The sequence below is a fragment of the Cupressus sempervirens genome, chromosome 10 (genome assembly GCF_028749045.1).
Source record: "Cupressus sempervirens isolate cs-2001-9-10 chromosome 10, ASM2874904v1, whole genome shotgun sequence".
Taxonomy (NCBI): domain Eukaryota; kingdom Viridiplantae; phylum Streptophyta; class Pinopsida; order Cupressales; family Cupressaceae; genus Cupressus; species Cupressus sempervirens.
This window is the reverse complement of record NC_143127.1, coordinates 873047375-873074648: the sequence shown is the minus strand read 5'-3', so window position 1 is coordinate 873074648 and position 27274 is coordinate 873047375. Positions and strand designations below refer to the sequence as shown.

The 27274-nt window shown below is 32.8% G+C and overlaps 1 pseudogene; it reads right to left on the bottom strand.

The window, feature by feature from the left end:
* Positions 1 to 723: 723 nt before the first annotated feature.
* Positions 724 to 26218, bottom strand: LOC149536786 (uncharacterized; annotated as a pseudogene).
* Between the last annotated feature and the right edge of the window lie 1056 nt (positions 26219 to 27274).

Genomic DNA, 27274 nt, shown 5'->3' with positions numbered 1-27274 from the left:
AGTGTTGATTCATTGTGAATCCTATTGTGAAAACCTTGTATGAATATGCATTTTTGATTTGTTTCTTGGTCATGCTTGTTGTCACTTGATCAAATTTTGTTCTCTCCACGGTTCTTAGAAATGTGTTGCAGAAATTGATATGGAACCCTTGTTAAGGGCCATGATGGAAATGTATATTGATTGTTGAAATTCAATTACATTCAAAATTAGAATCTTGTGTAGAAATGTATTTTTTAAATTTTTGTTGAAGTGGCAACGAAGCCAGGTTTTCTTATTGGTTCTTTCCCGGCGGAGCCTTTGAACCAAGTAGTTTTATAGAAAAATGAGATTGAGTAAATATGCTTGCATTGAGTCTTATAGCTTTGTTTTCAATTTTTCTTATGTAATTTAAAAATTAGATGTGATGGTGTTACTTTACTGCACATTTTTATGATTGTTAATCACATTCGTTTAAATTAGATTAATCAGATAACATGTTGATATATATACTTAGCTATGAAATTTTAGGTTTAAAATATGTTAAGAAAATTTACATTTGAGTTGTGTTTAAATTTTATAATTATACATGTTCGTGAGGAAGTTTAGTGAATTTATTAGAATAGTTTTTTATTACATTTAATCCTATTATCACTTTTAAATATTAAAACATAACTTGTTGGTGTTTTTGGGCATGACATTACGTTCCAAAACAAAATATTTCCATCTTGATGCAATCCAAAAAAACTAACAGTAGGAGAATATCTTCACCATCCACAAGTTTGAAAGTTTGGGGCTATTCAGTACTATATCATCTTGATTTTGTAACCACTATCTAGAAAAATTCTTTGGAAAGCTAAATCTGTATCCATTTGTAACTAAACTTTCAGTCATAAGTTTCACAAACTTTGGATTCTTTGTTTTGATTAGTTTCAAAACTTCTGCAGCATATCTTTTGGAGCTACTTTACTTTGGGTTTGACTAAGAGAATTTTTTGTCTTCTGAACATTCTTGAGTTTATTTATTCTTTTCCTATGCAAGAGGTATTTTTCACTTTCCTAACCTTCAACTTACTTTTCTTTTCTGTGCAAGAGGACCATAACTGAGAAACTTCGGGTCTAATTTTAAGTGCATGATTAGGTTCTACCAAATTTTCTACTGCTAGATTGCATGCTAGCTCTAGCTTTATGTCTTCACTATTCTCCTTCTCAATATGAATAATTTCGAGACAAGCACATGATTTCTCCCCATGATTGCAAACCTTGGGAGGAATTTCCTCTTTAACACACTATTTTTCATAGCCATTGGCTCTAAAAATTTACATGACAAAATCATAACAAGTGACACATCTAAAACCAATAAATACTTTAAAAGCCAAAAAATATTATTTTCAATGAAACAAGACCCGATTTTGAATTCATATCCTCCATTATCATCAATGCATCTTTGATGGAATATAACAATGATTTCCTTGCAAGATGGATTGGGTCGACCTCTTTTATCCTCTAGCTGTCACATCACCACCCTAATTAGGGTTAACATATTTTAAGTGTGAGACTCAAAAATCCTTCACCATTCATCCATGCCATCCCTCTCTTGGATTTATGGACATCAAAAGATATCAGAGCCTTTCATTTTCATTTAAAGAAGCCTCAAGGAGAGCAGTTCTCACTTTTTTATAGTGCTTGAGCACCAAGCTATTTTTCTTCCAACAACATGCACACCTTGCCACTTGGAAAAGTGTCCAGACCGAGTAGTAGATGGAGTCAACTTGTATAGAGAGCCTAATTGAGGAATTGAAATTGAACTAATTCCTAAAGAAAAACTTCCATCAATCCCAGATAGTGGAGTGACTCAAAGACTTGGAGTTTTTTTTTTGGAATTCACGACTATTGCTGATGGAGAACTAATCGGAGAATTTGGATTTTTAGTATTTGAAATGCTTGAAGGAGTGGTCTAATAGTACAAATGTAATTTTGAAATTTAGAGTTGCTTCCAGGAAGCTATTTCAAGATTTTTGATTCTTGGTGTTAACAATGGTGACAAAATGCCTCAAATATGTGGAACTTCTTGAGATAATGTAGTTGGATAAATGATACTAAGATCTTCTGGAGTGATTGGGCCTCCACTATCTATCATCACATTTGCTGATAGATTAGGGTTCATGATGACAGTAGAAGAAATTATCAGCTATAAGCCTGCCAGTTATTCCTTCACTTATTTCTCTTTCTTGGGTGGAGAAGAAGTGTCAAACTTTGCAAATCAAAATCACACTGCCTTAAAGCAACCTCCATGGCCCATGATTGCAGTTTTTAACCATGAAAATTTTAGACCAATACCTTAATGGGGTTCACTATCTTCTATTAATCACATTTTGATTTCATTGATGAGGAATTATCTGTCTTAACAGAACATATTCTTAATGTCTCAGCCTTGACATATTGAGATTTAAAAGAATCATCTTGATGTATGATGGCCAAAATGAATTTCCTCATATACACCCAAGTACATCTATCCACACTTTCAAATTTTATATAACTCTATTCAGGCTACAGTCATGAATACCCAATAAAGAAAGCATACCATTTCATGTTTTTTCTTTGACCCACTGTTATTTACCAGGCTTGATAGTAACCAATTGTAGATAAAATGTGACCCATAGTGCAATACACAATTCTTTCAAGTCTCCAACAATTGAATATATATATATATATATATATATATATATATATATATATATATATATATAAACCATAGTCTGGCATCAAATATTTACCCACACATTTAGCCTTTAAAGTATTGCTGAATGAAGCTCTTACTGTCCACATATTCCATTGATGATGAAGAAGAACATTATTCCATTATGCCAACTAATCATAATTGATTTTTCAATGAACCTTAATTTCTCGAAGTGAAATTTTTGGAGCCCATGTAGTTGAAAAATATATCCACTCCATTAATACAAAGAGCCATTAGGGAAATAGAGTCATAGGAAAAAGAATAAAGAGAGTTTCTTGCAGAGAGGAAAAGATTAGGGGAATGCCAGAAAAAAAAACAACAACAAAACTACTAGGACCACAAAAACAAACAAAGAAAACCACACCAAAATCTTTATGTACAAAGAGTAGGGAAAACAACCCATACTCAAAAGAATGTACTTGGCTACTCATGGAAAACCATTAACTGGTTGAGAGAAGTATGTGTTGGTGGAAAACAATGGTTGATATGTAAGTGAGTCCATTCTTGAAAATTGGAGAGCAACCATTGAAAAGAAAAACTCCATAGCTATAATCTTTTTAAACAATAGGTTAAAACCAAGAAGCCAGCTAGCACTATAGCTCATCAATTATGGCCCCTCAATGTCTTCTTGCACAAATTGTTTCTTAGTAGCACTCTTGACATCCTCCATGAGATTCTTGGCAAATAAAATGGAGTCCTTATGGTGATAGTCTTTCCTAAAATTATTGAAGTGATCACCCACATAGTTCTCATTAGAATCTAGAACTTTGTTCTTCAAAGATTCAGGTTCGAAGGATCTATCTATGAAGTCTATCTCAAAACAAAAAGATTCTAGCATGGGACCAAAATCCATCAACCCATGCTCATAGTCAAACCTAGATACTTCTAATTTAGGTTGTGTGCATGGAATTGGTTTGGGGTTAAAAGAATTTCCTTTGACTTCCATCTCATCTTTTTCAATATCTTTGAATGCCTTGGGCTGAAAAGAATCTTCATCCATTTCAATATGATGATCAAACAAAAACAATTCATGATCAGCTTCAATATTTTCTTGTGTATGTTGATCTTTCATACTCTCCTAAATAAAATCATTTGATGAAATACCAATAGCATTCCCAAATATGAAAGAATCAAATTCTTCATTTGAAACATCCTCTGATAGGTTTTCATTTGATCTTCCACCTTCCAACCTTTGTTCATTAGGAGGTACATCAAGGCCAATCATCAAGTTAAATGATTGCGATATGTATTCCTGTTTAGACTCAACATGTAAATGGTAGGCTCTAGCTATACTACATGAAATACTTTCACTCATAGGAGGGATTAGGAAATCTTCATCATTAAAGACCGTTAGATTTTGACAAAATGAAATAGTGGGCACTAATTTTAATGCCTTGAGAATAGGCTTTTTTTTTTTTTAGGCTTTACCTTTGGATATTGTTGTTGTTCATAAAGACAAATTTCTGCCTGTTTAATTTCTTTACACTTCATTCCACTCAGGATCATGTCATCATCTAATCTAATAGCTTCCCTTTGTGCATCTTTCAATGTTTTCACTTTTAAATGAAGAAGCAAGAATTTAATTTCTATTTGAATGGCAGCAATCAAAACACACAACTGATTTTTTTTAGTTGGTTGGCTAGTTAGGGGTATCTTACCAACACTTCTATTGAATCTATCAACAAAATCTTTCATGGTTTCCCCTTCTTTGATCTTGATTTGAAAGAAATTTAATAACATCTTAGCAACATCAACCACAAGCATAAACCTTTGTAGAAACTTTACCTCAAGATCATTCCAGCAAGTGATGCAACTATCTAGTAAATTTTGGAACCAATTAGTAGCTCTTCCAATGAGACTTCCAACAAATAATCTAACAAAGACATTCTCCTCCTATACACCAAGAATCCCACAAGAAACTATAATTACTTTAATGTGATCATTAGGGTCTTGATTTGCATCACCAAAAAACTTTGGAAGATATTCTAATTAATTCTTAGGTAAGACTGAGTATTGAGATAAAGAAAATGGCCCAATCTAAGTCCCCCATGGTTGGGATGTAACCAAAGCCATAACACCACAATTCTTTCAGCACAATCAATTAAATTTACCAACCTCCATCCTCGAGGAGGTAACCTTCAAATTTCCAAGAAAAGAAAAGCACTAGGACTTGCTTTCTTTGCCTAGCAGAGATGCCAAAAATATGTTGGTAAACAGATTTGTCACTTAGAAAATATATGATTTGATAAATCGATGTCTCCAACATTTGGATAGGCCCTTAATATCTAGCCCTCCTCTGCATTTAGAGGGGTAGCTCTCTCATAAGATAAAATTTGTGATTTTTCAATAAAAATGAGTAAAAGTTAGAAAATAAAAAGGAAAACCATTGATAGTGAATGCACCACACACCTTCAATGTTTTCATAAAAATGATGTAAACTATTAATGAGAGCAACCATGGACTATGCTTGAGGAAGACTACGCTTGAGGACTATCACTGACATAATGCTAATTCAACCATTCACGAATACTCACATCATACCATGAAAATACTCATAAATGAATCAACGCCTCAACACTTTAGATTCTTTAGAAAGAGAACACCAAATGCACTTCATTTATTTCTTTGCACCAAGAAAGTATGAAATAACTGATTACAAAAACAACAATTGTACACACTTTCCAAACATTGCTTTGTTATCAGAGCAAAAGTGTTCCATCTCACCAAAATTGAACTATCTTCTCCCTTGTTGCACTTGTAGAACTTCTCGACTGCAAAAGAAGAACCCCTTACAATTGATTTTCAATCTTTCAATAATTTTTTGCCAAGAAGTTTGGCAACTTCTCAACTTCTTACCGAACTCTTCTTTCAACTTCTTTGGTACATTACTATAATAATTAATTCTATTAAAGAATTAATTATTTTACAATCATTTGCTATATCTCCCATTCTAATTTTACAAACCTTTATGTACACTATAATAATACTTAATTCTATCAAGAATTAATTATTTTGCATTCCTCTTCAAAATTTAATCCACTCCCTCTAAATTAACAGTTATATAATAAATAATTAATCCTTGTGGAATCAACTATGTGAAAGATTAATGCTTTTTAGATTAATTTGACATTTAATTATTTTTATTTTAAATATATTAATATTCAACACTTTTAGGAATTAAATATTATATAAAGAAAAATAATTAATAAATTATTGATTTAAAAGATTTCATCTTTCTTTTTTTATTGATTTAAGAGATAAATTATTGTTACTTAGGGTTTAAAAACCCTAGGTAACAAGACCATAATATACTTTTCCAACTTGTAGTAAACATCTAGGATGTCAGCCCTAATTGGTCAAGTAATTATTTTGTAAACAAAACAATTCCTTTCCTTTAATTCCACTATCCTATTTCAATGGTAAAACATGAATATATCTTTTTTGTATAGTCCATACTGATATTTAAGGTTATACATGTCATCATCAACATGTATACTATCTCTAATTGATCTCACTAGAAATAATATAATGTGAGTAACAAGTTACATACAAAACAATACACTGCTATAAACCAAATTCATACTTAGACAAATTTTTGGGTACAAAAAGCTACGTATCTTTATTTCTGAGGCTTCCTTTAAGAATGTACATCATGTGTTGCCATAAATGACAAAAATTACACATCTTCATTAGCTAATTTTCAACACTGATAAAGATAAACAAGGACATTATTCACATGGTCATGAGATACCCTATCATCAACAAGGTTAAAATTTTCAAAATGACTATAAAGAATGAGATACAGGAGAAAAGAAAAACCCAATGGGACCAAAGTGGTTTGAAGGTCGATATCATCATGGATTTGGAAATTAAATTTAGTGTATATACAATTTCTTACAAGATATTTCAATCTAATAGGCACAAAAGTGTTCCATACATGGTTGTTAATTTAAGTTAAGGATTGTAAGGAAAGACTATAAATATGACATTTGCAAGTTACATCTAAAGTGAATAGAAAATAATCATCAAATCATCTGAGTTTCAAAATCAAATACTTGAAAGTTTGGCTCCCTTGACGTTGGAAAAGGATGAATAACTACGGCCAAAGGCTCACCTAGCTATCCAAACCACCCTATAAGAGTTAACACAATGGAAGCAACAAAAGGAACAACAACCAAAGGAGGAAGTAGAATGAAATACTTTTATTGATTCTTCAAATAATCAACATACATGTGTAGCTATAAGGCCTTCTAGGTTATGACCAATTACAAATGCATTCACATTCAAACATCCACCTACAAATTTGCACTTTCAATTCTGCTACCTAATCTTCTTCTCAAAAACTTGCCTAACTCTAAGCCTAAACACTTTATATATACTTGCCAAAATGGCTTACAAATTATTCTAGAACATTACATAAGAGGAAGGCTAACCCAGAAATAGTCTGGAGGCATCCCAAGAAATAATCTTAACAAAAATATCATGATCGAAATAAATCCTACAAGTCAGCTTGCAAAAATCATGTCCAACTACTGACACTTGACACATGAAGGGTCACTCGACATACACTAGGTAACTGGGCACATGAAGAGTCACTCGACATACACTGGGTAACTTGGCACATGAAGAAATTGCTATAGTAACTTAGCTCCCATTGAGTGCTATAGCAACTCGACTCCCATTTAGTGCTATAGTAACTCGACTCCCATTGAGTGCTACAGTAACTTGGCTCCAATTGAGTGCCATAGTAACTCGGCTCACATTCAGTGCTATAGTAACTTGGCTTCAACTAAGTGTTATAATAACTTAGCTCCCATTGAGTGCTATAGTAACTCAGCTCCCATTGAGTGCTGCAGTAACTCGGCTTCAACATGGAAAATGAACAAAAATGACCACGATAATAAGACAACCTAGGATGCTCCTACATCAGACAATTGGGGTTGAAAGAAATGATTCTACTAAATCATTGAGATGTCCCAACCTAAGTTGAATCCAAATCAAATTGAGAAATCCAAGAAGCATCTTCAATAGGTCTGTTCTTCCACTTCACCAAATATTCATAGTAATCTTTTCCTCTTTTACTCTTGCCAACTCTCTAATCCAATATATGTTCAACTTATTCAATCTACTTCTTAGGATAATCATCTAATACAAAAAATTCATCCTTTGACTCATGATACTTATACAAATTAGTAAAATTGAATATAGGAGATATATCCATGTCATCAAGTAACTCAACTTCATAAGCATTACCACTATCAAACTTCTTCAAGATCTTATAAGGTCCAAATTTCTTCATTTTCAACTTATTGTATGTTCCAACTGAGAATATTCCTTTCTTTAGATGAACCATCACCTCATCACCAACTTGAAAATCATGGTATCTTCTAGACTAATTAGTATTCTCCTTATACTTTTGATTACTTTGTTCCAATCTCAACTTCAATTCCTTATGCAAAGATTCCATAAAATCAACAAATTATTCTCCTACAATGCTTCTCTTTTCTTCACTAGGAACATCTCTCAATTGTGATATACCTCTAGGATGCATTCTAGTAACAATCTCAAAATGTGTCTTCCCTATACTCCTGTTCATAGAATTATTATATGCAAATTCAACTTGTGCCAATACCATCTCCCAATTACTTGGCTTATTCCCAACTAAACATCTCAACAAATTTCCCAAGATTCTATTCACAAACTCTGTCTATTCATCTATCTATGGGTGGAATGTAGAACTAAACTTTAGATCAATACCCATCTTCTTCGACAAAGTCTTCCAAAAATAGCCAACAAACATACTATCTTTTTCTGAAATAATACTTCTTGGTAATCGATGCAATCTCACAATCTCTTTAAAGAAAAGTTCAACAACATGCTCAGCATCTAATGTCTTCTTACATGGTATGAAATGAGGCATCTTAGAAAATTTGGCCACTACAACAAATATAGAATCATACCCCTTCACTATCTTAGGCAATCCAAGAACAAAATCCATATTGATGTCAATCCAAGGTTTCTCAGGAAAAATAATAGGTTTATAGAAACCAATACTTGACTCACTTCTTTTGCAACTTGACAAACTCCACAACTCTTTACAAATTTTTGAATATCATTATACATTTGTGGCCAATAATACTTCTCTTTCAGCAAACTCAATGCCTTATCAATTCCAAAATGTCTAGCAAATCCACCACTATGCTTTTCTTTAATTAGATTCAACCTCATAGGACTTTTAAGAATACACAACTAAATACCTTTTAACAACATACCTTCTTGAATGAAATATTCATCATATTTACTTATGTGGTCTATCAAATTTGGTGCTTTGTACTCTCTCCATGCCTCAATAAAATCAATATCAACATCATAAAACTCTTTCATTTCATCAAAACTAAGAACTTTAACCTTCATTTCTGTTAGCAAGGAATGTCTCCTACTCAATGCATCATCAACTTTGTTAGTAACTCCACTCTTATGCTTAATGACAAATATAAAACTCTGAAAATACTCAACCCAACTCACATGTCTCTGATTCAATTTATGTTGACTTCCCAAGTATTATAAAGCTTTATGATTATTATACAACACAAACCCCTTAGGAATCGAATAATGTCTCTACTTCTTTAACACTTAAACAATGGCAAAAAATTCTTGATCATACACAAAATACTTCCTTTTAGCATCATTCAACTTTTCACTAAAGAAAGCAACAGGCTTACCTTCTTGACTTAATACAACTCCTATTACATTACCACTTGCATCACATTCAACTTGAAATACTTTGTTAAAATCAAGTAAAGCTAATACAAGTAATTCAACAACCTTTTGTTTCAAAGTCTCAAAACTCTTATCAGCTCCATGTGTCTACTTGAATTCCTTTTTATCTCGCCTCATTGTCTCAGTCAGAGCATTACAAACAACACTGAAATTCTTTATAAAATTTCTGTTGAAACTAGCCAAACCATGAAATGATCTTACCTCACCCACATTCTTAGGTGTAGGCCATTCCAAAATTACTTTAACCTTCTTAGGATCCATCTTCAATCCATTAGCTGAAATCACAAACCCCAAATACAAAATCTCCTCTTGCATAAAAGAACACTTTCTCAAATTAATCAAAAACTTTTCCTCTTTTAACCTCTGCAATATTTGTCTAATATGCTCAAGATGTTCTTCCTTAGTCTTGCTGAATATCAGAATATTATCCAAATAAATAATCACAAACTTACTGAATAATCTTTTCAGAACTTCATTCGTCAACCTCATGAAAGTACTAGGTCTATTAGTCAAACCAAAGGGCATAACCAACCATTCATACAAACCATCTTTTATCTTGAAAGAAATCTTCCATTCATCACCTTCTTTGATTCTGATTTGATGATAGCCACTCTTCAAATCAATCTTGGTAAAATACTTTGCTCCACTCAAACAGTCCATTATGTCATCCATCCTTGGCTTAGGAAACCTATATTTCATTGTGATTTTATTAATAGCTCTAGAATTAGTACACATTCTCCATTCTCCACTCTTTTTAGGTGCTAATATTGTAGGTACAACACATGGACTCAAGCTTTCTCTGACCAAAGCTTTCTGCAACAACTTATGCACTTGTCTGTTAAGTTCACCATTCTCTGCAGGTGTCAATCTATATGTTGCTTTGTTTGGAAAACTAGCTCTAGGAATTAGATCCATACAATGACTTATACTTCTCACTAGAGGTAAACCATCATGTATATCATTAGCAATAATTTATTTGTACTCATTCAACAATTTGGTAATTTCTACTAGTACTCAGCTATTACTATCTACTATCACTCAGTCATTACTAGCTTCTACTACTTGGTCATTACTACCAACACCCAGTCCGCTAGGAACTATGGAAAAAAAAACTTGATTCTTTTTCATTTCCTTTTCAAATTATTTCCCATTAACCATGCAAATTTTTGCAGCAGTACAATTAACCTCATCTGGACTTTTAGTCAAAGCCAACAATGTTTGTTTCTTCCCATTTAACCAAAAAGTATATTGATTCAATCTTCCATCATGTACAACATATCTATCATATTTCCAAGATCTACCCAACAAAATATGGAAACAATCCATGGGCATAATATCACACAAAACTTCATCAAAGTAATGTCCAATTTTAAACTTCACAAGGCATTGCTCACTTACCAATATCTTATGCTAATCTTTGATCCATGAAACATGATAAGGTTTGGGATGTTTTAGCCTCTGCAACTGCAATGTGGTAACCAACTCTTCTAATGCGAAATTTGTAGAACTTCCACTATCAATAATCACCTTGCAACATTTTCCAACCATCTTACATCTGGTCTTGAAAAGGCTTTTCCTCAAAAAAGGTTCCTCATCACTTCCCTTATTACATAAGGTTCTTCTTACCATTAGATTTTCTCCAGCCTCATGTCAACTTGGTGAACCCTCATCATCTTCTTGAATCACAGTGTTTTTGTTACCTTGCCTACTTTCAAAAGATATACATTCAAAAGATCTATGTCCCTCTTTACCACATCTAAAATAATTACAATGAAATCCACCTCTAGAATAGGAATTACCTCTTCCTCAGTAAGAATTAGTGCCTCCTCAGTAAGAATTACCACTTTTCCATTCAGTCTTGCCTTTGCAATCATTCTTCCATTCAGATTTTCCTTTATCTTGCATAAAACTATTAGATCTACCACTTTCTCCATAAGGTCTACCTTTGCCTCTCTGGAATCTACCACCTCTACCTCTTTGTCTTTGTTCATGCTTCTTTGTCAAGATCTCCTTAGCCTTCAAGGCATACTGGTATGCTTCTTCCACACTTTCCAACTTCACAAAACTTATTTCATCTTGAATTCTAGATCTCAATCCATTAATATACCTTGCAATTTTCTCAACATCATCATCTACATGTCCAGATCTGATTTCCAATCTATAGAATTCCTTAGTATATTCTTTCACAGTCATGTCCTTTTGTTTCAAATTTTGCACCTTTCTCAATAGGCTAACTTGTTAATCAGCAGGGAGGAATTTGTTCTTTACCTTGTTCACCCTCTTTGGCCAAGTTCTGATCTTCTCCTTTCCTCTCCTTTGTCTACTAGTTTGCAAGTGCTCCCACCATAGTGATGCATGACCTTTCAACCTAGTGACTGCAATCTTCAGCTTTCTATTATCAGGAGTGTTTTCATACTCAAAGAACTTCTCCATATTAGAGATCCAATCCAACACAACATTGGTATTGAATTTTCCATCATAAGGAACAACTTCTATAGCAGGCTTTGAATTTTCCCTAGACAACACTCACAACAATCTTTCCTCATCTTGATCTTCTTCAGGTTCTAGATTACTATTTGGTGTTACTACTTCATCATCACTTACATCATATAAATGTGCTCCTCTCCTCTGGGCTATCTCCAAAACATCTAATCTGGCTACAATTTGTCTCAACTGATCTAACATAACATCATCAACATTTCTTCTACCATGAACCATCTTTACAAATCAAGTTCCTAGAAGATCATAACCCTCTATAAGTTATAGGTCAAATCCATAGATCTGCAACCCTACAACAAAATCTAAATTAGGGTTCTACATGATCCAATATCCATGAGGATGAACCTTAGACTCTAATACCAACTGATGTAGGCAAAGGGTGAATAACTAGGGCCGAAGGCTCACCCAACTATCCAAACCACCCTGGAAGAGTTAACACAATGGAAGAACCATGAGGAACAAAAACCAAAGGAGGAAGAATAATGAAATACTTTTATTAATTCTTCAAATATTCATCATACATGCCCAACTGTAAGCCATTTTTGGTTACAAAAAATTACAAATACATTCACATTCAAATATGAAATTGTAAATTCGCACTTTTAGTTTTCCTCCCTGATCCTCTTCTCAAAAAATTGCCTAACTCTAAGCCTAAACACTCTATATACACTTGCCAAAATGGTTTATGAAATATTCTAGAACATTACATAAGAGGAAGGCCAACCCAAAAATGGTCTGGATGCATCGCAAGAAAAGATTTTAACAAAAATTTCATGATTGAAATAAATCTTGCAAGTTGACTCATAGAAATCACATTCAAATATTGAGACTTGCACATGAGGGGTCACTTAGCATACACTGGGTAACTCAGCACATGAAGAGTCACTTAACATGTATTGGGTAACTCAGTACATGGGAGTCAAGTTATTGTAGCACTCAATGGGAGTCGAGTTGCTATAACACTCAATGGGAGCTAAGTCAAATTAGTTGGAGGTGAGTAAAAGAAAATTCTAGTGGATGTCGAGCAAGACAGTTGATGCTAAGTAAAGTTTAGTTCATGGCAAGCACCAGTAAACTTTAGAGGATTTCGAGTAACATAGTGTGTGTTGAGCATTAGAATGTTGATAATGTCAAGTTGCTGCATTATTTCAAAGATCGTGGATTTGATGAATCTAAGCTGACAATTTTTTTTTCTTGGATTATGTAAACTCTGTCGAAGATAAGGTTAATGAGTTGGTGGCACAGAATTCTAGGTAAACCATTTTAGGAGAATTCAAAATGGATTCTAGAGGAAGTTTCTAGAAGAGATATGGAATATGGGGTAGATACATTGTATCTTACCTAGTCCATCTAAACCCTAAATTGGATAATGGAGAACCAGTGACAAAAGATCTTAATTTCCTATTTATAGGAATGGCTAGTCATGAAGCAACGTTGTTATGTGAGAACCTAAGGGATACAAGGAGTCAAAGGGTTTTGCTTCATCAAGTGACCTAAGAGAAGAGTCTGCAATTACATGTTAAGAAAGAAGGCTTAAGGAGATATATTCTTGAAGGGTGAACAAGTTATTAGAGCTATAATGAGTGAAAGACAAGCAGAATGGAGGACTAAATATAGATCTAAAATTTGCAAATGAAGTTATAAGTTGTATTAGATCAAGCCCTACTGTTACTCTCAACAATTGTATTAGTCAAGGGTAAATCCTTTGGATTAATGTTGACCTAACAATCATTTGTAAATCATTTAACTGGGTGACATTCCAAGTGAATGGTCTAAATTCCTCTAATAAGGCTCACTCCTAATAGGGTAATTGAAATACTTTAATAGGGTCACATTTAATGGTGTGTATTGTAACCTTTAATAGGGTTGGCCTTTCACAGGGCATCACTTCAAAAGAGTTAAAAGAGTATCATGTTACTGATGGTTTTTCCTAAATTGGGTTTCCATGTTAATTGTTGTGTCATATGTGTTGATGAATTTGTTATGTTTCATGCTTTACATTTTTTGCAAGTTGATTTGATAGTAACCTACAAGTTTTAAGTGATTTCATATTCTTATGGATGTATGCATGAGTATAAATATTTTATTGGATCACTAAGCCATGTAAAGTTTTATTTATACATCTAGACCTTGGATAATTTATTCAGCCCCCTCTTAGTTATTCTAATGAACTCCAAAAATTGGTATTAGAGCCATCAACTTAAGAGGACTAGTTTGAAGCTACTAGAAGCACAAAGATCAAGATATCAAAAAGAGATGTACTCAACTTCAATAGAGATAAATTTCCTGCATGGAAAAGTGTGATGAAGCTACACCTTGGAGGACTTGGAAATCATGCACAAGCTACCATTATAGTGGAGTATGTCAATCCAGTAGGAGCCCTAACTACTGAGGATATGAATAAGAAGAAAGACCACAATCAGGTGATGTTGGAAATTGCCTCTACCCTAAGCTATGTCAAATTTGATGATATCAAAGGTTGTGACACTGCAAAGAAAATATGGGATGCCTTAACCACTATCTATGGAGGAGACATAAATATTCAAAGAGCCAAATCTAAGAGTCCCAGAGGTAAGTTTGATGATATGAGAATGGAAGAAGTTGAGAATATTGCTCAATATGTTGCTAGGATAAAAGAAGTTGTTAGTGTAATAAAAGGTGTTGTTGGTCACATAGATGATAATACTATTCTAAGTAAAGTCTTGATAACACTACCACTTATTTATGCTATTAGAGTTTCTACAATTCAATAACTAAGATGTAGTCTAGGAAATAATCTAACCCTTGAAGGATTGGTAGGTAGGCTCACTTCTTTCAAACTATCTAACTTTGATAATTACAAACCTAAAAGTTTTGAATCTATTTTCAAAGCTAAGCTATTATTAAAGGACTCTTAAGAGCCCAAGTATAAGAAAAGAAGAAAGATTAAATATGTGTCCAATGACAATGATACAGATGAGAAAGATGTTGAACAAATGTAAGCACTACTGGTGAGAAGTTTCCATAGAGGTAAAGGCAAGTTCGAACGTAAGTTACTTATCATTTGTTTGAATTGCAATGAGGTTGGTCATATTGCTACAAGATTTACATAGAAGAGGAATCACATAGGTGGTGACAAGTACAAAAATAGATGAGAAGATGACAGCAAAGATTACAAAGATAAAGGCAGGAAGTCATGCTACATTTTTGAAGAGGAAACAAAGGATGAATATGATGAACATGATGATAAAGTGGTGTATGTTGCAATGAAGTATGAATCTAATGAAGATGAGGCAACTTAACTTGTGACAAATGGATCATTGATAGTGGATGCTTACATCATATGACTCGAGACAAAAGTAATTTTGTTACCTTAAATTGTTAAGAAGGAAATAGTGTAAGATTTTGTGATGCTGCACCATGTTTGATAAATGGAAAAGATTCTATCAAGCTCATAGATAAGATTCTAGGTGACAATGCTTACTATGTTAAAGGACTAAATTATAATCTTTTGAGTGTGTCACAATTAAATAATTTAGGTTTTAAGGTTGAGTTTGAAAATAAGATTGCTAATATACATGATACTAATTCGAAATTGATTGGAAAGGGTAATCAAACTAGAAATAATCTATTCTAGCCTGATATAGAGGATGCTACTTATCTTGTTGTAAGATTTGATGATGTGTGGCTATGGAACAAGAGTTTATGTCATGTTAATTTTGATAAATTCGTTATTATCAGTAACATGAAGAAAGTTAGAGGTTTGCTTAAGTTGAAGAAACATGAAAATACAATGTGCAAACAATGTCAGTTAGGAAAAATGACAAAGTCAAGAATAAAGCTTATAACTCTAAAGAAATACTAGACTATTCATATTTACTTGTGTGGACCAATTGATGTGAAAAGCTACAAAGGAGATAAGTACATTACATTATTTGTTGATGATTATTCTAGAATGATGATAGTCATGTTTCTAAAATAGAAATCTGATGCTTTCCAAAAGGTTAAGTTGTACTTAGCAAAGGTTGAGAAAGAAATATGTAAGAGTCTAAAATGCTTGAGATTAGATAAAGGTGGAAAATTCACATCAAATGAGTTTGAGATGTTCTATAATGATAGAGGAATCAAAAGACTAAAATCTGCACCTAGAACAGCTCCATAAAATGAGATTGATGAAAGGAGAAATAGATCTATAATGGACAGTGCTAGAACACTCATGATGGAGAAGAATGTTTCTTTGAAATACTAGAGAGGAATTATAAGTATAGTTGTCTATACTTTGAATCATGTGAAATTCAAGAAAGGTATTCATTCTACACATTTTGAACTATGGTATGGACACTCACCCAATGTAAAATAATTTAAGGTATTTGGAAGAAAATGTTACAATCTTAAAGATTTCAGGAATGGTAAACTTGATGCAAAAAGTGAAGAAGGGATATTCTTTGAATATTCTACAAGAAGTAAGTTTATAAGTGTTTGAATTCTAACACTAAAAAAGTTGTGGAAAGTGAAAATGTGAACTCTGATGAATATAAAGAGGTAAATGAGGCCAAACCTATGAAAGAACTAGAATAATACAAATCATTTGCTTAATTTTATAAAGGTATTCCTATTGAAGAAGATGCTAAAAATCAAGCTACAATCTAGCATAAAGTTTTGGTGACTATCAAGTGACATCCATTGAATGTCGAGTTACATTCAAGAACTGAGCCACATTCGGATGCCATGTTATAGAATGAAGTGAATGTAGATTCTGATTCTAAAGTTGGTGGACATGAAAGAAATGCCAAGATACCTAATAGAGATGCACATAGTGATTCTAAAGCTAAAACTCAAAATGAAGAAATAAGAGTACAACCAAGATTGTCTAAATATGTCCAAAGACATCATCCCACTCTCAAATCATTAGAGATAAGGATGCTAGGCCAATAAAAAGAAAAAAATTAAGAAGTGATACATGTTTTCTAAGCATGAAGGAGCCCAAATCAGCAAGAGATGAATTAGAAGATGTTGACTAGAGTAAATCTATGTAAGAAGAGATTGAACAAATTTAGAAGAACAAAACATGGAGTCTAGTTCCTAGACCATAAGACAAAAATGTGACTAGCACCAAGTGGTTATTTAAAAACAAGCTAGATGAAAATGGTGAAGTCATAAGAAAAAAAGAGAGATTAGTTTGCAAGGAATAGACTATGGAGACACATTTTCCCATGTTGCAAGATTGAAATGAGTAAGAACTCTACTTGCTTATTCTGTGCATACTTTATCAAATGGATGTTAAATTTTCATTTCTGAATGGCATATTAGAGGAAGAAGTTTACATAGAATAGCAAGAAGGATTTTTTGATGTTAACATTAAGAACATGCTATGTAGACTACACAAAGTTCTATTTGGTTTAAAGAAAGCACCAAGAGCATGATATGAGAGACTTCATAATTATCTTGTAAAGATTGGATTTGAAAGGACTGATGATAATAACAACATGTACATGAAGATAGAGAAAGGAAAAGGTATTTTGTTATATGAAATATTTGTTCATGATATCATATTTGGAGGTCAAGATGCTTTATGTAAGGATTTTGCAAATCAAATGAAGCAAGAATTTGAGATGTCTGTGTTTGGAGAGATCAATTGTTTTGTGAGTTTGCAAGTCTATCAGATGAAGTATAGTATATACATCACTTAGTCAAAGTATGTCAAGGAAATGTTGAAAACTTTTTTATTGGAGGATTCAAAACTAGTAAGTACACCTATGGTGATAGCACACAAGTTGTGAAAGAATGATGATTCAGCTGAGGTGAATCAAACATTGTATAGGGTTATGATTGGAAAATTACAATATGTTGTACATAGTAGACCTAACATTGCACTATCTATAGGGATAGTTGCAATATTCTCTACTAATCATAGGGAAAATCATGTAATGGATATGAAGAGAATAATGAGATATCTGAAAGGAAAAGAAGAGTTTAGTCTCTACTACAACAAGAATGAAAAATTTGAATTGAGATCTTGTACTAATGTTGGCTAGGTTGGAAACATTGATGACCAAAAAAACACCAATGGAGGAGCATTTTTCTTAAGCAAGAGACTTTTTACATGGATTAGAAAGAAATAAAATTGTACTTCACAATCTACTATTCAAGCTGTATATGTTGCTACTACTATAAGTTGTACAAACATTGTGTGGATCAAACAACTAATCAAAGGAATGAAGGAAAAGATCACAAAACTAGTGACAGTTTATTGTGGTAATATAAGTGCTATCAATATATCAAAGAATCAAGTGATGCACACAAAGACTCAACACATTGCAATCAAGTATCATTACTTGAGTGAATTAGTTTAAGATAAAGAGGTGAAGATGGAATATGTTAATACAAAGGAGAAAATTGTTGATATCTTCACAAAAGCATTACCTAAAGATGATCATGAGTATCTAAGAGGTAAACTCGGGGTGATACCCCAATCAAAGGCTATCTAAGAAACAAGAGGAGTGCCCTAAATCAAACAAGATGATATTCATATGTAACAAATTGATGCACTAGATCTTACTTTAGGAGCTACCTAAAGTAATCAAAAAGCTAAAATTTCCAAATCAATCATGAGCAAGGTGACAAAGGGAGAAAACTGAAGAAATTGAAAATGCTTATATCTACATGAAAGATGATATGTCTTTGGTATTGTTGTCAAAGAGGGAGAAAATATATTAAACTAATCATCATAAGAGGTAGATAATGTAGTTGATCAGCATTATTACTCAAGAAGGAGACATCTAGAGATTGTTGTCAAATAGTTTTCTTATATTGCTGATCATAGAGAGGAGAACACAAGTATGATGAGGGAGATAGAGAAGAATACAAGAAAAAGGGATAAATCCTAATCTACATAGTAAGAGGGAGATACAATAAGGAACTTAGAGGGAGCTATAAGAAAGAGTTTTTGTAACCTAACCAGAAGATGGAAGTTGTTGATAGAGGGAGCAATTTTGACACAAGTTTTCTTTTTGGTATTATCTTACTATTTTAACCTATTTAGTTTGGTTCATCAAGATGTTCATCATCTCATTGATTTTTTTGATTATTTTAGTTTCCCATCAATGCCAAAGAGGGAGATTGTTGATAATGGATTGAAGAAGCTAATAAAAGAAGGAGATTGTTGAGATCATTGTTGAAAGAGATTGTTGAACAAGACTATGTGTTTCAATCATTTTTTTTTCCACTAATGTCAAACCTACTATTTTTTGGTAAGATAATTACTTATAAGATTCCATTACTATCACTTAGTTCATTGATAAAGAGGATTTGATCAAAATATGTAACAATAGCACCTAGAGGAAAGGTTGAGTTATGATTATGTAAAAAAGTACAAGAATCAATTAAGACAATGATAACATGATGTATTCATAATCTATTTAAGGTTACAAATGTTGGATACACTAAGAAACACTAGAAGAACATGTGATACAAAGTTTTTCTATTAAACTTGACCAAGTGGACGGTAGGTGCCGAGAAAAGTTAGTGTAAGTTGAGTAGAAAATTAGTTGGAGCTGAGTAAAAGAAAATTCTAGTGGATGAAGGGCAAGATAGTTGATGTCAAGCACAAGTAAACTTTAGAGGATTTCAAGTAACACGGTGTGTGTTGAGCATCAAAATATTGATAATGCTGAGCTACTGCATTATTTCAAAGATTGTGGATTCAATGAATCTAAGCCAACAAGTTTGTTTTCTTGAATTGTGTAAACCAAGTGGAAGATAAGGTTGATGAGCTAGTGGCAAAAAATTCTTGGTAAACAAGTTTAGGCAAGTTCAAAATGGATTCTAGAGGAAGTTTCTAGAAAACATATGGAATATGGAGTAGATATATCATATCCTACCTAATCCATCCAAACGCTATATTGGAAGATAAAGAATGTGCAACAAAAGATCTTAATTTCCTATTTATAGGAATGGTTGGTCATGAAGAAAGGTCTTCATCTAAGAATCTAAGGGAGAAAAGGAGTCAAAGGGTTTTGCTTCATCAAGTGACCTAAGGGAAAAGTCTACAATGACATGTTAAGCAAGAAGGCTTAAGGAGATATATGCTTGAAGGGTGAACAAGCTATTGGAGTTGTAATGAGTAAAAGCCAAGAAGAATGGAGGACTGAATAGATATTTTTAATATACAAATGAAGTTGTAAGTTATATTAGATCAAGCCTTACTATTACTCTCTAACAATTATATAAGTCTAGGGTAAATCCTTTAGATTAAAGTCATTTGTTAATCCTTTAATTGGGTGACATTCCAAGTGAATGGTCTAAAGTCCTCTAACAAGGGTCACTCCTAATAGTGTGATTGAAATACTTTAACAGGGTCATATTAAATAGTGTGTATTGTAACCTTTAATAGGATTGGCCTTTCATAGGGCATCACTTCAGAAGAGTGAAAAGAGTAGCATTTAACTAGTGGTTTTTCCCAAATTGGGTTTCCACATAAATCATTGATTCATGTGTGTTGATGAATCTATTATGTTTCATGTTTTACAATTTTTTGCAAATTTATTTGACAATAACCTACAAGTTTTAAGTGATTGCATAATCTTATGGATGTATGCATGAGTATAAATGTTTTATGGGTTCACTAAGCTGTGAAAAGTTTTATTTATACATCTGGACCTTGGATAACTTATTCACCCCCCCCCCCCCCACTCAGTTATTTTAAAGAATTCCAACACTTCAAAATTAAAAATAGTAAGTAGAAAAAATGGATAATAAACATCCATAGCAACATTTGAAACCAGTATTTCACATAAAATTTTAATTTGAGAAAAACCGCCAAGTAACATTCTACCACTTTTCACTCTTTTAAAGTGAGCTCTGTTCAAGGTTAAAAAATACATTCCTAGCTGTGACCCTATCAAGGTATTTAAATCACTCTATCATGAGTGGCCTTATTATAGGTCTTTGGAACATTCTCTTAGAGTGTCACAATTTAAAGGTATTTAGAAATGATTATTAGGTCAACCTTGATGAAAAGGATTTACTATAGTCATAACAATTATAAAGTAACAACTAGGTTTGATTTGATAATAAATAGCTCATTTCACAAATTGAAATCTCCATTTAGCTCACCATTGGCTCATTGAGTGGGATCCATCTCTCTCAACAACTGAGGTCTTTTTGGAAATTCTTCAATAAATCTCCCACATAACAATCTTCACACTCTCCTTTGCAAGCTTCTTCTCCAATTGTCTTTTCAAATTCCAGTCCATCAAAAACCCTATAAAACATCTCATATTCCTCCTTAAATAGGTAGGTTATATCTTTTCCCACTTAAACGTAACCGTAAATCTTACTGTTACAAGTAGATTCAACAAATTCAATGAATGTAGCCATCTTCTGTTGTTCTTCTTTCTTAAACTTTCTAGAAATAGCTTTTCAAATCTTAGCCTTTGATCACTCAACTAATATTTTCCATGCATTATCATAAACACATTTTGATTTTGTTGAGAATTCAACTATGTTAGCCATAAATCTTGATTCTTTCTCAAACTGTGAGCTTGCTAACATTCGGTCATAACTATAATTTTTTTCTTTATCATCACTAGACTTTTTTATAGGTTTACACTGTACAAATTAGTTGTTACTATCACTTGACATTCTTTGTAACTCAACCAATACTGATACTCAACCAACATTTTTATGATGATAATACTTAACTTCCTTAATCTTCTACTTCATATACTCAAATGCTTCACAACTCTTTTTCTTCTCAAATAATCTTTCTTCCTTGCTTATTGTAATGAATAAAGAACACATTATCTTCTCAAGTACTAATTGATCAAGTTCCCATTGTAATTCTATCATATTATCATATCTCAACTCAAGCTTTCACTAGTTCATCTCATGTCCTCTTCTTTTCAAATGCTCTTCATCAATCAAATGATATAACACTTTATAGTTTTAGTAAATGCCTTACTAGTAGGGTTTGACATCAATGAAAACATAATAATTATTCCACATTTGTATTTCCAACAATCTCCTTCTTTCACATTGATTGCAACACCTTCAAAATTAATGTCTTCTAAGTTACCATCCAATCCAAAAAGTAACCAACACCTCAAGTGTTTCACTTGTCAAATACCTCTATCTTTGTGTTCTCTCTTTCTTAGTTTCATCTTGATTCTCATCCAATGTAATCTCAATAGTCCCCCTCTGTCATTTTAGAACATACTCTATTTTTCTCCCTCTTACTGATAGGAATGGTGACTTCCATACATAGCACTTGTATGATATAACTAGATCATAGTCTCCCTCTTTAACAACAATGCGAAAGACTTTTCAGTCACCATATAAGGTTCACTATTAGACATCCTTTTTTTCATACAAGTATCATCTATATCTAGTCTATAGAATTACTTCCTCTATCATCAGGTAATAACTTTTGTTTCAATTCTTCTCACTATACATTAATCCACACCTTTAGGTAGATCCTAAAGTGTGATCTCCTGCATCAATATGTAAGATATTCTGATAGCAACATTTTGATGCAATGCTACATCTCTCCTTAGTTTGTTTAAACTAGGAGAATGACCCATAATTTTCCTCTTAAGTACACATGCACTTCTTTATGTAGTGCCTTAGTGAATATGTTAGCTATATGTATCTTTGTGTCCATATTCAAGCCTCACTTCTTTGTCATGCACTAACTCTCTCAAGTAATGATATTTTATCTCAATATGCTTTATCTTTGTATGCATCATAGGATTCTTGGAAATTTTTATAACACTTGTGTTGACACAATAAGTCACTAGAGATTCAATAATATCTTCCTTGATACCTTTTAATAATTTTTTAATCCATATAATATTTGAACAATTCACTACAATAGGAACATACTCAATTTCTATTATAAACTATGAAATAAAGTCCTACTTCTTGCTTGTTCATGAAATCAACATCTTTCCTTGAAAGAAAGAACATCCACTAGTGCTTTTTCTATCATCAATATTTCTAGCCTAATCAGCATCTATATATACTTTCAATTCAAACCTATCATTCTTTTTATATCATAAGCCATAGACCTTTTTCCCTTTCACATCGCTCATTATTATTTTCACAGCCATCATGTGATTCTCTTTAGGAATAGAAAAAAAATTGCAATTGGAAAAAAAGTCTCTTCATAGTCAATTCCTTCTTCTTGTGTATATCCGTTACAAACTAGTCTTGTCTTATTCCTTATGACTTCACCTTTCTCATCTAGTTTAATTTTGAATATCTACTTTTTTCCAATTAGATTCTTATTCTCTGGTTTAGGTACTAGTGTCTATTAGTCAAAAATTCCCTGCAGCCAAATATATCAAATTCAAATGATAGCCCACCTAACAGTCACTTAGGGTTTCATTTTTTCAAATATTAAAGAATTTTCATGAATATTTTAAAAACCTTGGCCATATCTTCTATCCTAATCCTATGTGTCCCTTTTTATTTTCCATATCCTTGAAATATTTTAAGTCATGACCATATGACCACTATTTTGTTCACACGGTCACAATTGGTTATGTTTTAGCTAGAGTTCAAGTAGCGATAGGGTGATTCCACTATTTTTGCAGGTTTGCAAAGGGTTAATGGCTAATCATAGTTAAGGATGCACATATGTGTGATAGGCTACCACATGGATATGTTGGTAATGTGGTAGTGAGTTTTTTTGTCAAGTTAACATACGATAGGTCTCTCATTGGCCAGTTTTTGACATTGTGCAGGGGTGGTCCCATGTTCTTGCTGTTAGATGCGGGATGATCTATGGTTGTTGCATCCTCACCTTAGGAAGTTACAAGATCCTTATCCAAAGTGAAGAAGCAACAAGCCTCCACATGGATATGTAGTCCCAAGTTGTCCATTGCCAGTCAACCCTTGGTCACACTATCGCAAGGATTTAAGCTAGAATCGTAGTTAGTGTTGCAATCGAGTAATTTATTTTGTTTTGCTTGATCACAAATTTAAAATATTGACCTTGGGTGAAGGTGGTGGCACTAAAAAAATATGAGATTATCAACACTTGAAGACTTCATGGGGTGGAAAAAGGAAATAATATGATTGGTCCATGTAGAAAAACCTAGCAATTGATTTCAGTTGACTATTGATTTTGATGATTTGTTGAGCCTAGAGTAAAGGAAAAGATGTTTTCTCTGTGTGATCTGATTTCTATGATTAATATCAACAAATACCAAGTTATGATCATGATAAAAGGGCATGAAAGACATGTTTCTATCAACTATTTATCCATTTGTAGGGCCTTATACATTAAATGGAGTCATTCCTATCTCTTCAGGGTTTCTTCCAGTCAAGGTTTCTTGATGATTTTCATGCCTCTAAGAGTGTACCCAATCCAATCTATCATCTAGATCATCCTCAATTGCACTCTAATATTCTTGAATGCTTGAATGAAGCTATGAAGATTTTAGAGTTATGCTTGAGCTATAAAAGTAATTTTTGTTGCCTTCCTATGGGCTCTTTTCTTTCTTCTAATTTTTAGAGTCTATTTATAATTCTATCTTTGGCCAATAGAATTTTCTCTATTGTATCCATTCTTTATTAGCTAAGTGTGTGTACTCTAGTGGGCTCATTTTTAGAATGTGTTCTAATAATTGAAATATCATATAATCATGTTCATATTTGGTGACTGATGAGTTTAAGTGAATCTATTGTATTCCTTTCCTAATTGAGTTATCTCTTGGCTTATTTAGGATATTGAGATTGAAAAGATCTAGATAATGGTATATTTTGAGAAATCTATCAAGTTTTGGTGTAGTCATTGGAAAAGAAGTAGATCCAAATACTATTTTGGTGCATCACCTCTCTAGATTAGAATAGGTAGATTTCTTTCCATGCATTCTTTCTCCCTTCTCCTCCTAAGAAATAGCTATGGTGCACCTTGATAGTAAGGAAATTGGCCTTCTCCAGAGACTCAACCTCATAGTTCAAGTCCAACAAGTTAGAGGTTGTTTCCATATTTCACAAGGTTATCCTTAGCTAAAAAAAATGGACAAGGGTGCAAACTTTTGTGAGAACAATTTTTGGCATGCCCCGTAGGACATGTTGGAAATATAGATGGAGTAACTAAGAGGTGTAGGGGGTGGGCAGGGGGGGGGTTGAATCAGTTCCTACAAAAAAAATTCCACAGATCCCTTAGATGTCTTATAAAACTAGTTACTGTTGTCACTCCATAGCCATACAGAAAAATGTTGTAACTCGGTAGATGTACTATGTATTAACTTGTTACTAATTTTAAGCATTCATAGAAATCTAACATGCACACATAAAAGAAATAACATCAACACAAGAGACACCAAATTTAATTGAGAAAAACCACCAAGTAACTAGCTACTAATTTTCACTCTTCGTAAGTGAGCCCTGTTAGGAGCCAATCCTATTAAAGGTTACAAAACACACTATTAGGTATTACCTTGTTAGATGATTTATTCACCTTGCTAGGAGTGGCCTTGCTAGAGGACTTTAGAATAATTCAATAGAACATTCCACCTTGTTAGAGTGTTTACAAAATGGTTGTTAAAACAAATCTATTAGGAGATTTAGAAATCACTACTACAATTGTGTGAAAGTAACAATGAGTGAATTCAATGAGATGCAACTAAACATTGCTGATATAGATCTCAGTTGTACTTCACTAGATCCTCTCTGATCAAATAAAACTTTACTTCTCCTCAAGAATATCTTATCCTTCTTCAAAATTTGCTCACACTTTCTTCTTCACATAATTAACTCACTTGCATGCTCACTCATTCATCCATTGATTTTAGAATTCACAACTTAACCTTTTATTTATACCATCCAAATTATCAAGTCATCTCATTTACAAGTTACAATTATCAATAATCATTACATCGGTTGGCTACAATCATTACATGAAATAATTAAACTTTATTTCCCAAAATAATGAAATCCTTCATTGGCCGACCCTACTCAGTAAACACTACTCCAGAAATGATTGCCAATGTTAACCAAGTGAAGCTCAATAAACATTGCAAATTCTACAAAATCCTTTGGAGACCAAGTGAACTCGGTAAACATTGACTTTCCTTCACTAACCTTGTGAGCTCAGTAGAAATTGACTTTCCTTTGCTGACCTTGTAAGCTTGGCAAAAACTAATTTTTCTTTGCTAACCTTGTAAGCTCGGTAGAAATTGATTTCTGTAATAGAAGCCTTCAATGCTCGAGTGGGCTCAGTAGAATCTATTTCCATAGTGTAATATTCAGGAATGCTCAGTAGACTTTATAATTTACTTTATTGACCATTTGAGCTTGATAGACTCTGTCTGATAACTAATATGACATTTGTGTAACATCAAAGACAACACACAATTGAACAATTGTATCCAACAATGTCCCTCTTTGGCATTGATGAAAACACAACATGTCATAGTAGATGAAATTTGAGAACAAGTCTTTTTTTGATAGAATATTTCTCCTTCTTAGATTTTATTCTGCAAACTTTTCAAATACAGTAATCTCCATATGTGAAGGAATTACATAACCTCTTTACAAACAAAAAAATCTCCACAATCAAATTCAAATTTCAAAAAGATATGACATTATACTCTCTCCCTCTTTGACAACATATGCCAAAGACAATACAAACCAAATGAATTACAATGTACCTTGAGTATTGATTCATATGCAATGTTTCCATGATTATATCGCATCAAGTAATAGATTTTCAACTTGGTACCTATTCATGCATCACTAAAACTTCATTTTAGTGAGCCTTAGATAGGGGAATGATCACTAACTTACCTCTTATATACAAGAATGCATCTTTAAGTAGTGGCTTGGTAAATATGTCAGCAATTTGTTCCTTTGTATGTACATATTCCAATTTGGTCTCCTTATCCTACACTAATTCTCTAACAAAGTGATACTTTACTGCAATGTGCTTGGTTTTTGAACGCGTCACTAGATTTTTAGATATGTTGATTGTAGTTGTATTGTCACAAAACATAACCACATCTTTTTTGATTTCCTCCTTCATGCCTACCAATAAGTGTTTGAACAAAATAATATTAGAAAATTTTACTACTACTACAACATACTCTGCTTCTATTGTAGATTGGGATGTATAATTTTTCTTTTTGCTTGTCTAAGAAACCAACCTCTTTCCAAGAAAGAATGCTCCTTGACCTGTACTTTTTCTATCATCAATGTTTCTTGTCCAATCTACATTATGAAACACTTTCAAATCTAGATTACCTCCAAATTTGTACCATAATCAATAATTTTCAATGCCTTTCAAGTATCTCAT